The sequence below is a fragment of the Papaver somniferum genome, chromosome 8, assembly GCF_003573695.1.
Source record: "Papaver somniferum cultivar HN1 chromosome 8, ASM357369v1, whole genome shotgun sequence".
Classification (NCBI taxonomy): Eukaryota; Viridiplantae; Streptophyta; class Magnoliopsida; order Ranunculales; family Papaveraceae; genus Papaver; species Papaver somniferum.
In genome coordinates, this window is record NC_039365.1 from 36,465,276 (window position 1) to 36,478,256 (window position 12,981).

The following is a 12,981-nucleotide window of genomic DNA, read 5'->3' on the forward strand; positions in this document are numbered from 1 at the left end:
TTTCTAGTTTACTTATGAATAAGTCTCGGTCTAGGATAGTTAAGTGTAGTTGAACTTCAGACTCCATGGAGATCATCTTATGAAGATGAAGACCTACTCGAGGAACAAGTGGAACTTCATACAACTAAAAGGTATGTGGAGACTTGAACTTATCTATCACTCAAAAGTCTATTCTATCACCTACTCTTGAGACAAAGTCGTATAAGTATGATAGTTTTCATACATACACATTTGCTATTCCGAGCCAAGTTTACTCTCCTATCTTTTCTCGAAATATGTGTTGGTAAGCTTTTGCTTTAACCATTTTCATCTTTACCCGTGACGAAAGTCATGATGACGTTTCAATCTTGAAAATAGCTTTGATGACGATAGTCGTGAATAACGATTGTTATAACATTATAGAAGAATGTTTCAATCATTGAAATGTAGAGTTGAGATTACCATCTATGGATATAAGCATATATAATGTGTTCACACATTAGTGTATAAATCCATGTGCCGGAAACCAAGTGCGTGCATATGTGTGCATGCGGTATTGGTGAAGGAGACAGGTTCAGTACGCGTACCAGCGGAAGTTTTCATACCGAAAATTTCTGCTAAGTTTGTAAGTTTGCAAACTAGTAAACCAGTCATCTTAGGTACGCATACCCATACGCGTACCCACGAAAGTTTTCATACCCGGTAGCTAAGGTACGCATACCCGTACGCGTACCCAAGTTGGTTATTTCTCAAATCGGTAGTTCATGAACTTAAAACAATAAATTATTAGGAATGCAATCTTTGCAACCATGGGTATATTGTTCATGAATTGATTCAAGTGGATCAATCCGATTTTGTTTCAATTGTGTCTATGAATAAAGACCTAAGCAATTGAACAACTCGTCAACTAGTTCTTATGAGTCATTTGAACTAGTTATGAGAAAGATGAATACGGTTAATATGAAAATGCCCATATGGCTAACCACTGGTTAACTATTTGTGAACCAACTAAGTATACACGTTTAGGTACGGTTACTCAAACCTAAATGAATACATTTCATTTGTGTGTGATGATGAGCACGAAAGTGCGAAGCATTTTCACCCATAAATACATTAGCTGGGACTCATTTTATCACTAATAAACTTGTTTGTAGGTGTTTTCATGAAATAAGCTCTTACGGAGAAAGTTGCTCAAAAAGTGGTTTTTGTACCCCGGAGGACACATGTTATTCAGACTCTCAGTTTTGGATAAGGGGCACCCAATTACTAAGGGGCATCCTAATTGCTATTCGCACTCCCGGATTGGATAAGGGGAGGAGTGTTGATTGCCTTTGATTTGTAAAAGGAAGGATATACTCTCGGTTTGAAGAAAATAGAGGTGAAGATATTTTTTGTGTTATTACATGCTGATTTGGAGAAGATTTGTCGTGGGAGTATATTCTGCATTGATTGGAGGAGTTGTATGGAAGGAAATGGAAAGAAGATATTCTGTTTTGATTTGTTATTATCCTGAAGATAGTTCAACATCTCATATACACGTAACAGAAAAGGGAAGGAGAATAAAATCTCCATGATTTGGCAGAGAAGTCAAAAGAAGATATTTTCGGGTTTAAGTTATTTGATTCTCTGAGTTATAGTAGGAAGTTACGTAGGATATTCTTTTAATATTTTCGGATGTCTAATGGGGGGTTTTGGGATGAATCAAACAACTTAGAATCGCGTGATGATAATAATGGAAAATATTCCCGTGGAGAATAATGGAGTAAAGAGAGAATATCTGCGCATTGAACAAGAGATATTGGGTGCTGCTGAGACTATATAATGAGTTTACTGGAGTCATAGATGGTTATCGAGAGTTGGGAGAGTTTGTAACGCCTGTTTAGCGGTTTATGTTATTTTTCTCCTTTTATTCATTGTAAACACCATTTGAGCTATATAAAAAATATTTTGAGAGTGTCTACATCATGAGTAGCTAAACCCCAATCCCGTGACGACGGAGGAAGCCGAATTTCATACATGGGTAAAATTATTTTATTCTCTATATGACTTTTGCACTAATTAAAATAGAATTATGATTTTGATTAATTAGTTGTCATTTCATTTGATGGGTCATGCTTTCTTAGATGTTTTGATGTCCCATACTTAGGATTTACAACTAATATTTTGAGAATCTATCTTGGCAAAAATAAGAGTCCATGTTTTTATTTATTGAGCTAGAATTGTTGAAGAATAAATAATTGAACTTGATGATATGAATTCGGTGAAATCCTAGTCCCAATAACTCTCGTTTTTATTTATCTTTAAATTTAATCTTCACAAGTCTTAGAGTTCGAATCTTTATTACTACAACAACGATTAAAAATCACATCATGTGACAAGCTAAGTTTCGATCTAACGGTTGAAAGATATTAGCTTGGTTGAATCAGGTTTTTCATTTAACGGTGAATATTGAATGCTTTGTTACCAAGGTAACTTAGATTGCAAACCCTGATTTGAAAACTATATAAAGGAGACATCAAGCAATTGGAAAAACTAATCCTCGCACCTCATGTGTGATACTAGTTGGTTTGCTAGAGTCGATTCTCCTTTAACCTTAGGTTTTTTATCGAGACCCTGTAGGTTAACGACTAAAAGACTTCATTGGGATTGTGAAGCCAGACGAAACTACTTCTCTTGTAGTTGAGCTATCTGATCTTTCCATTTTATATCGTACGAGTTCAATTGAATAATTTACTTGAGATTATATCTCCGATAGGGCAAGATAAAAAGAAATCACAAACATCTTCGTCTCATCGTATGTGATTCCGCAATATCTAGTTTCGCTACCATACGATTTAGATTATTTTGAGGTGATTGATAATACTAGGCTGTCCTTCGGGAATATAAGTCCTGATTATCAATTAGTTCATGCTGACCTTGATTTATCAAAAGACGGAACAAAAACTCATAGGTTTATCTGTGGGAGACAGATTTATCTATCATCATAGACTTTTCTGTGTGATACAGATTTGTTTATTAAAGTCTTTGACTTTGGGTCATAGCGACTCTTAGTTGTGGCCTGGGTGAGATCAGTTAAGGGAATCAAGTGCATAATATCCTGCTGGGATCAGAGACGTAATGAGCGCAACTGTACCTTGAATCAGTGTGAGATTGATTAGGGTTCAACTACAGTCCAGACCGAAGTTAGTTTGTAGTAGGCTAGTATCTGTAGCGGCTTAATACAGTGTGGTGTTCAATCTGGACTAGGTCCCGGGGGTTTTCTGCATTTGCAGTTTCCTCGTTAACAAAACTTCTGGTGTCTGTGTTATTTCTATTCCGCAATAAAAAAATTTATATAATTGAAATATCATAGGTTGTGCGTTGAGATCAATCAATTAGAATATCCAACCTTTGGTTGTTGATTTAAATTGATTGACACTTGGATATTGGTCTTTGGTACCATCCAAGTTATTTCTCTAGTATTTGATAAAGACTCGCAGATTTCTATTTGCTTGAGTATAGATCAAATCGAGAAATCGAGATATTAACCCTTTGATATACTTTTATCTAGATTGAGTATGACTGACTAGTTGATTCTCTAGAAAGTAAAAAAGCATGGGTCTAACAATATCACCCAATATTTCGCTTAGCAATCTGTATGGACTAACTCCGAAATACTTTCTAGAGAATCAACTAGACTGTCAGACTCAATCTAGGTAAAAGTATCTCAAGGAGTTAATATCTCTCTCTTGTTTTGATTTACTCAATCTAATAGAAATCAGCGAGTCTTTAATCAAACACAAGGAATAACTTGGATGGTACCAAAGACCAATATCCAAGGATCAATCAATGACAATCAACAACCAAAGGTTGGATTATTCTAATTGATGATCTAAACGCAAAATCTGTATTATTTTAATTATAAAGATAAAACAATATAATGCGGAAATTCAAATAACACAGAAACTAGAAATTTTGTTAACGAGGAAACCACAAATGCAGAAAAACCCCGGGACCTAGTCCAGATTGAACACACAATGTATTAAGCCGCTACAGACACTAGCCTACTCCAAGCTAACTTCGTACTGGACTGTAGTTGAACCCCAATCAGTCTCCCACTGATCCAAGGTACGGTTGTACTCCCTACGCATCTAATCCCAGTAGGATATTGCGCTCTTGATTCCCTTAACTGATCTCACCAACAACTAAGAGTTGCTACGACCCAAAATCGCAGGCTTTGACAATAAACAAATCTGTCTCACACAGACAAGTCTATCAAAGGATCAATCTGTCTCCCACAGATAAACCTTAAAGGTTTTGTTCCGTATTTTTATAATAATCAAGGTGAACAGGAACCAATTGATAATCCGGTCTTATATTCCCGAAGAACAACCTAGAGTTATCAATCACCTCACAACAATCTTAATCGTATGGTAGCGAAACAAGATGTTGCGGAATCACAAACAATGAGACGAAGATGTTTGTGATTACTTTTTATATCTTGCCTATCGGAGATATCAATCTCAAGCTAATCAATCTTATTGTACTCGTATGATAGAAGATGCAAGATCAGATCACACAACTACGATAAAAGTAGTATCGGTCTGGCTTCACAATCCCAATGAAGTCTTTAAGTCGTTAACCTGGTTTTAGAAGAAGAAAACCAAAGGTTAAAGGAAAATCGACTCTAGCACGCAAAATAGTATCACACATAAGGTGTGGGGATTAGTTTTGCACAATACTAGATGTCTCCTTTATATAGTCTTTCAAATCAGGGTTTTCAATTAAGTTACCTTGTTAACAAAGCAATCAATATCCACCATTAGATGAAAACCTGATTTAGATTCAAGCTAATATTTCTCAACCGTTAGATCGAAAACTTAGCTTGTTACACACACTTGACAATGCATGCTTCTAGGTTTGTTAACCGTACCCAAACGTATGCACTTGTTGGTTCAACAATAGTTAACCAAAAGGTTAGCCATATGAGCATTTTATATCAACCATGTTCTTCTTCATCATAACTAGTTCCAATGACTTCAAATGATTTAGGTAGAGAGTTGTTCAATTGCAAGGAAATCTTATGTACTACACAAGACACAATTGAACCAAAGATAATTTGATTCACTTGAATTGGTTCATGAACTTTTATAGATACGGTTTGCAAACTGCATTCCTTAGTCTTTTTAAGTTGAAGTTCAGAAATCATCTTCAGATATATAACCTTCTCAAGTTCACAGACTAGGTTCGCGGACTTAAGTTACCGGGCAGAGTTTACAAACTCCAGCAGAAATTATCGGTTATGAGAACTTCGCCGGTTCACGGACTGAGTTCACGTACTTAGCTTCACGCAAATAGTTTGTCAACTCCAGCAGAAATTATCGGGCTTGAGAACTTCGGCAGTTCGCGGACTTGGCTCACGCCATTCTTCCGATTCTCTTGATCAACAAAGTTCGCAAACTTTGGTTCAAGGAATAGGACTTATACATTAAATGTGTTTCCACAACAATGCTTATGTCCACCATTGGTTATCTAATCCAAACTCTCATTTCAATCATTGAAATATTTTTAGAGGACGTTATATAGTTGTTACACCATTTTCTCATCAAAGCAATTTTCAATATCATTGAAACATATCATGACTTTCGTCACATGGTAAAGATAAACTTGATCGAAGCGAAAAACTTACCAACAAATTTTTCGAGATATAGATAGGCGAGGTATACTCGGCTCGAAATACCAAATGTGTATAATCAAAGTCTATATATATAGCATACGACTTCTTGTCTCAAAAAGTAGGAGATAGAGTAGATACACTTTTGATTGATAGATAAGTTCAAGTCTTCACATACCTTTTTGTCGAGAAGTTCCACCGGTTCCTTGAGTAGTTCTTCTACTTGTATGATGAATCGCCATGAAGTCCTTGAGCTCAACTACACTTTCTATCCTAGTCCGAGACTTAGCTATAATAGACTAGAAATCAAGACTTATAGTTTTGATCACTAACATTGACAAACATGCTTGAGATAGCAACGCATGCGAGTTCCACCGAGCAATGCTCTAACAATCTCCCCTTTGTCAATTTTAGTGACAAAACTATCAATACATATGGAATACAAAAAGGATAAAGAAACTTTAGTAGCTCATATTCCACATGTCTAATCTTTAACATTCCTCGAAATCTTCGTCACTTCCAAGTATTCCAATGATCCCAAAGGTTGTAAGTTTAGCATCACCGTTGTTGAAGATCCGTAGTTATAACAATGAAAAGATATAGTTCTCGATTATTGTTATATAGTGTCATAGTATTATTACACAGCGTCAAAGTTCAATCGTATCACAACTTCAACAATAATACTATGGTGGTATGTATCACTCCCCCTTAGTCAATACTCCGTCTCACATGGAAATTACTCCCCCGTACACAATGATCCGAAAACCATATGTATTTGTAGTGTGAGCTACATATTAATTTTCCCCCTTTTTGTCAATAAAATTGGCAAAGGTACAAGAACGGGATTATAATGAAATTTCCGAGAGAGACATTTCATGAAAAAAGGAAAAAATACATACCAACTAATTTAGATGCAATCATAAAGACGAAGCTAAATGCATTCATCAAGGAGTTTAAAGATACAAGATAACCCCTCTAAAATTCCACAGCTGCACACCCCTCAAGATATGACCATTAAGCACAAGTTCAAAAGAACTCTCCCCCATTAGATGTCATTCCCGAAAGAACAACAAGAGCGACCTTAATTTCGAAAGAAAAGAAGGATTTTTATTGGACACCAAAAACCATAAGAATGATTTCCTATATCCAAAAACTCAATCAAATTAATCATAAGTAAACCCATGATTAATTTAATCGGAATACGCAATCAAATTAAACACAAAAAGTGATCAATTCAATTGTCATTTGTTTTGCTCGACATAAGAAAACTTACGGAGCAATAACTAAATAACCAAACAAGATGATTAATTTAGTTCAATATGCTCGACATAACATATCTCACGGAACAACAACTAAGCTAAAAAATCAACTTGGTTGTATAGTGCTCAACATAAGATACATTACGGAGCCTCACAGTAATACATAAAATATGGATCAGGGATGATCAATACTGTGGAATACACAAGGATTCATTCTATCTTCAATCACTATTTGCATAATGACAATTAATAGACATAATCCTTGAAAACAAAAGATTTTAACCTATCTTCCATCAAAATATTTGACAATATAGGCTTAACTTTTGTATTTGTCAAAAGTCCATTCATTCTTTTACCAGTACGTGAATACCGAACACGAACGACTTTACTTTTGACAAAGTATGGGACAAACATAGTTCACGGATGTAAACACCAATATCCCATAACAAATTGCAATATATCAAATCATAAAGATTAATACTGCAAAAACATCATCCTCCAAATATGTCTAGAATTTAAACCAATAAACCTAAAAAAGAAGAAGATGATGAACAATAATAGTTATGTGCAGTCACAATCATTGTTATTCAAAGCACTAGTTATTCTTCCAACTAAACCAAAAAGAAGACATACTAGGAAACAAATAAAACTCAGTTTTTTTTGATGATTTCATACCTCTGGAATGGTCCATCAAAATAGGAGTCACTGATATCCTTGATTTTGTTGACCGTTTTTCGATCAACAATGCGAAAAAAGTTTCGAGCCTTAGCGCAGTCAAGAATAACTTTCTTCTGATTCCTGATCAAGATGTTCTGAGTACCAAGGATTTTGCCTGTCCATCAATAAGCTAGTTTATCTGCAGTTGAAGGTTACCAAGTTCGTTCTTTACTTCATTCTGAACGAGAATCAAATCCTTGACAGATTCTCCAATCTAAGAGTTATACTCTTTCCTTTCATGCATCTTCTTCAGAATAAACTCTTGAGCAGGATCACTTTCTTTGAGATCATCCTCTACAGTAGGGTTAACTTCTTCCTTGGGAATAATTTCCATCGAGTTCCTTTTTGAAGATTAATGAACACATATATGAGATATATATATGTTCAAGTGTACACCCTAGATAGAAACCCTAGAGTTCCTTGAGGAGATACGGACATTCGTGGACTGAGTCATACGCCAAAAACTGGACCCAACCAGGAAAACTGCATACTGTGTTGCTTTCAAAATTTCTCCAGCCCTAAAAAGAAAGATCACAGTGACGAAAGAAAGAAATACTAAAAACTCACATCATAAGATATCAAACATACAAACTGATAAAAATCATCTAATCACTTGAGCATCTCTCAAACATTATCCTTGTATCTCTCGAGTTAGATACAAGAACGGAACTTTCTGCTACTAAGTAGCAGAGGGATACATAGTCTCACCATAGGTTTTGAGAGAGTAGTTGTGATTTCCACCAGGATATCTGACCTCGGTATTTCTTGTTTTTCCTTGGCAGTTTCCAAATATAGGAAAATTTCTCACAGCCCTTCCTGAAGGTTCAACCAAAGAGGCTTTCTGATTACTGAGTCTAGGACCTCTAGAGACCGGTTCTAAAGGATTTTCTGAAATGGCTCTCCATACTTTAGACTTAGATTTACTAGAGTTGTTCTTATAAGCACAGAACATGTTTTCATTAGCAGCACAAGAATTTATACCACTAGAATGCACCAAAGTCCTGTAATGATTTCTAGGAAAGAGATCATTTTTATAAGATGCCTGGTTTCTTGTGATCATGAGATTCACTGCAGTAGTCGACTGAGTATTTACTCCATTGATAGTGGAAAGAACCAAATTACGAAGTTTAGAAATTTGTTTCTTTCTGGAAAAACAACGGATATCATAGTGATTTCCTTTACCACATAAATTACATATTCGTGGATAAGACGCAATAGACGGCATCTGTTTTAACTTTACAGCCATGTGAAAAGATTGTAAATTATATAAACTTTTCTCGACACAATCTTCTTCTGGAGGATATTTCTCCATGTACTGTATGTCAAGAGGAACAGTTGGGACAGAGGAATTTTTCCTTAAGACAGAGTTTTCCTTTTCCAAGGTCATACACTGTTCATGGGATAGTAAAAGTGATGCTTCTATCTTTTCTTTTTCAACACGAAAACTGTCAAGATCAGATGAATGCGTCTTGATCAAACGTTTTTCTCTAATTGAGCCTTCTTTGACAATCTTTTCAAGATCACAAATCTTTTCACGCTGTAGATTATTTTCTTGAACAAGTTTCTCAATATGTTTAGAAAAGGACTCAATGATGTTGTAGAGTACACGTTCTCGATCAATAGACTTTCCAAATTCATCGATGAGCTGATCATGATTCTGAAGATCAACAAACTCAGTAGAATCTTTTGCGATTCTGGTGAGCTCCATTTCAGCTTTTGCTATTGTGTCCAATGTCTCATTTGAGGAAGAGTGACCAACACACGATGAGACAATCTTCCTACCTTGGGATTCGGAAGAATCAACTAAGGAGCAATCCTTTGAGGTATTCCCGAGACAACTGACATGGTTGAAAGATTTAGGAGGCATCTTGGTATGCGTAAGAGATTCTGTCCTCAGACTCATATTTCTACAAACACAGACTTGTAAGGTATTGAGCGTGTTTGCCGGCTCTGATACCAATTGAAAAGGCGGGGGTCTAACAACACCACCCAATATTTCGCTTAGCAATCTGTATGGACTAACTCCGAAATACTTTCTAGAGAATCAACTAGACAGTCAGACTCAATCTAGGTAAAAATATCTCAAGGAGTTAATATCTCTCTCTTGTTTCGATTTACTCAAGCTAATATAAATCAGCGAGTATTTAATCAAACACAAGGAATAACTTGGATGGTACCAAAGACCAATATCCAAGGATCAATCAATGACAATCAATAACCAAAGGTTGGATTATTCTAATTGATGATCTAAGCGCACAACTTGTATTATTTCAATTATAAAGATAAAACAATATAATCCGGAAATTGAAATAACACAGACACCAGAAATTTGTTAACGAGGAAACCGCAAATGCATAAAAACCCCGGGACCTAGTCCAGATTGAACATACACTATATTAATCCGCTACAGACACTAGCCTACTCCAAGCTAACTTCGGACTGGACTGTAGTTGAACCCAATTATTCTTCCACTGATCCAAGGTACAACTGTACTCCATACGCCTCTGATCCCAGCAGGATACTGCGCACTTGATTCCCTTAGCTAATCTCACCCACAACTAAGAGTTTCTACGACCCAAAATCGTAGGCTTTGACAATAAACAAATATGTCTCACACAGACAAGTCTATCAAAGGATCAATCTGTCTCCCACAGATAAACCCTAAAGGTTTTGTTCCGTCTTTTGATAATAATCAAGGTGAACAGGAACCAATTGATAATTCGGTCTTATATTCCCGAAGAACAGCCTACAGTTATCAATCACCTCACAACAATCTTAACCGTATGGTAGCAAAACAAGATGTTGCGGAATCACAAACAATGAAACGAAGATGTTTGTGATTACTTTTTATATCTTGCCTATCGAATATATCAATCTCAAGCCAATCAATCTTATTGTACTCGTACTATAGAAGATGCAAGATCAGATCACACAACTACGATAAAAGTAGTATCGATCTGGCTTCACAATCCCAATGAAGTCTTTAAGTCGTTAACCTGGTTTTAGAAGAAGAAAATCAAAGGTTAAAGGAGAATGGACTCTAGCACGCAAAATAGTATCACACGTAAGGTGTGGGGATTAGTTTTGCACAATACTAGATGTCTTCTTTATATAGTCTTTCAAATCAGGGTTTGCAATTAAGTTACCTTGATAACAAAGTAATCAATATCCACCATTAGATGAAAACCTGATTTATATTCAAGATAATATTTCTCAACCGTTAGATCGAAAACTTAGCTTGTTACACACACTTTACAATGCACGCTTCTAGGTTTGTTAACTGTACCCAAACGTATGCACTTGTTGGTTCAACAATAGTTAACCAAAAGGTTAGCCATATGAGCATTTCATATCAACCATGTTCTTCTTCACCGTAACTAGTTCAAATGATTTCAAATGAACTAGTTAGAGAGTTGTTCAATTGCAAGGAAATTTTATGTACTACACAAGACACAATTGAAGCAAAGATGATTTGATTCACTTGAATCGGTTCATGAACTTTTATAACCACGGTTTGCAAACTGCATTCCTTAGTCTTTTTAATTATAAGTTCATAAATCATCTTCAAATATATAACCTTCTCAAGTTCGCAGACTAGGTTCGCAGACTTAAGTTACCAGGCAGAGTTTACAAACTCCACAGAAATTCTATAGTATGAGAACTTCCTCGGTTCACGGACTTAGCTTCACGCAAATAGTTTGTCAACTCCAGCAGAAATTCTTGGGTTTGAGAACTTCGGCAGTTCTCGGACTGAGTTCGAGGACTTGGCTCACGCCATTCTTCCGGTTCTCTTGATGAACAAAGTTCGCAAACTTTGGTTCAAGATACATAAATGTGTTTCCACATCAATGCATATGTCCACCATTGGTTATGTAATCTAAACTCTCATTTAAATCATTGAAACATTCTTAGAGGACGTTATGTAGTTGTTACACCATTTCTAGTCAAAGCAATTTTCAAGATGATTGAAACATATCATGACTTTTGTCACATGGTAAAGATAAACTTGATTGAAGCGAAAAGCTTACCAACACATATTTCGAGATATAGATAGGTGAGGCATACTCGGCTCGAAATACCAAATGTGTATAATCAAAGTATATATATATATAGCATACGACTTCTTGTCTCAAAGAGTAGGAGATATATTAGATAGACTTTTGAGTGATAGATAAGTTCAAGTCTTCACATACCTTTTTGTCGAGAAGTTCCACCAGTTCCTTGAGTAGTTCTTCTACTTGTATGATGAATCTCCATGAAGTCCTTGAGCTCAACTACACTTTCTATCCTAGTCCGAGACTTAGCTATCATAGACTATAAATCAAGACTTATAGTTTGGATCACTAACATTGACAAACATGCTTGAGATAGCAACGCATGCGAGTTCGACTGAGAAATGCTCTAACAGAAAGTATATTGGAGTTAGTCCATATAGATTGCTAATCGAAATATTGGGTGTGGTTGTTGTACCCCCGATTTTTCAATTGGTATCAGAGCAGGAAAACACGTTTAAAGACCTTACAAGTCTGTGTTTGTAGCGATCTGACTCTATGAACAAGAGTATTGTCTCTGATAAACGCGTCACCAGAAATAAAGACTTTGTTTCTATTAATTCTATCAATGAGAAAGATCCCTCAATCTCTGTTATAGACGAACCTTGTGTTCAAATGAAACAGACTAACACTGACATGTGTTTTTCTAATGAATCTGACTCTGTCGTTCAAGAGGAAACGCCTAGAGAGAGTAAATTAATTCTAAATCTTGTTAGAATTCAAGCTGATAGATTCAAACATTTAAAAAAACATGTCAATAACCTTCTTGGTGTAGTAAAATATTGTGGCTCCAGTGAAAAGGCTTCTTATAAGGAAAATCCTGAAGTTCGATCAACTCGTATCTTACTTGAGGCAAAACTTAAAAAGAATGCTTTAGAAATTGAACATCTTTTGAGTAAACTCTCCATTCAAGGATGTTCTTAAAAGTATGCTATATCATCTACTTCTACTCAAACTGAAGGAGCTCCAGTTTCAGAAGTAATTTCAGAGTCTCTTCCAACTCAAACTAATGTACAGGGGATTCACACATCAGTTGGAAGAAAGAAATCTCCAAACAATAACGTTAAGTCTGAAATCTCTAATCACTCCTGTGATCAGAAAGTGTGCCTTTTTTGTGATTCAAAAGGGCATATTGTGCAAAAAAGAAAATCCAAGTTGAAAAACAAATCGTTGATTCAACTTCAACACACATTAGATTTAATTCTTAAAGGTGTAACTGACATTCGCATGTCTAAACCAACTGGTTTTAGTTCACATCCTGTGTTTCCTACAAGGAAGTTCAGTTCGATGAGTTCCTCAAATGCACAAAAGCATAATAGAC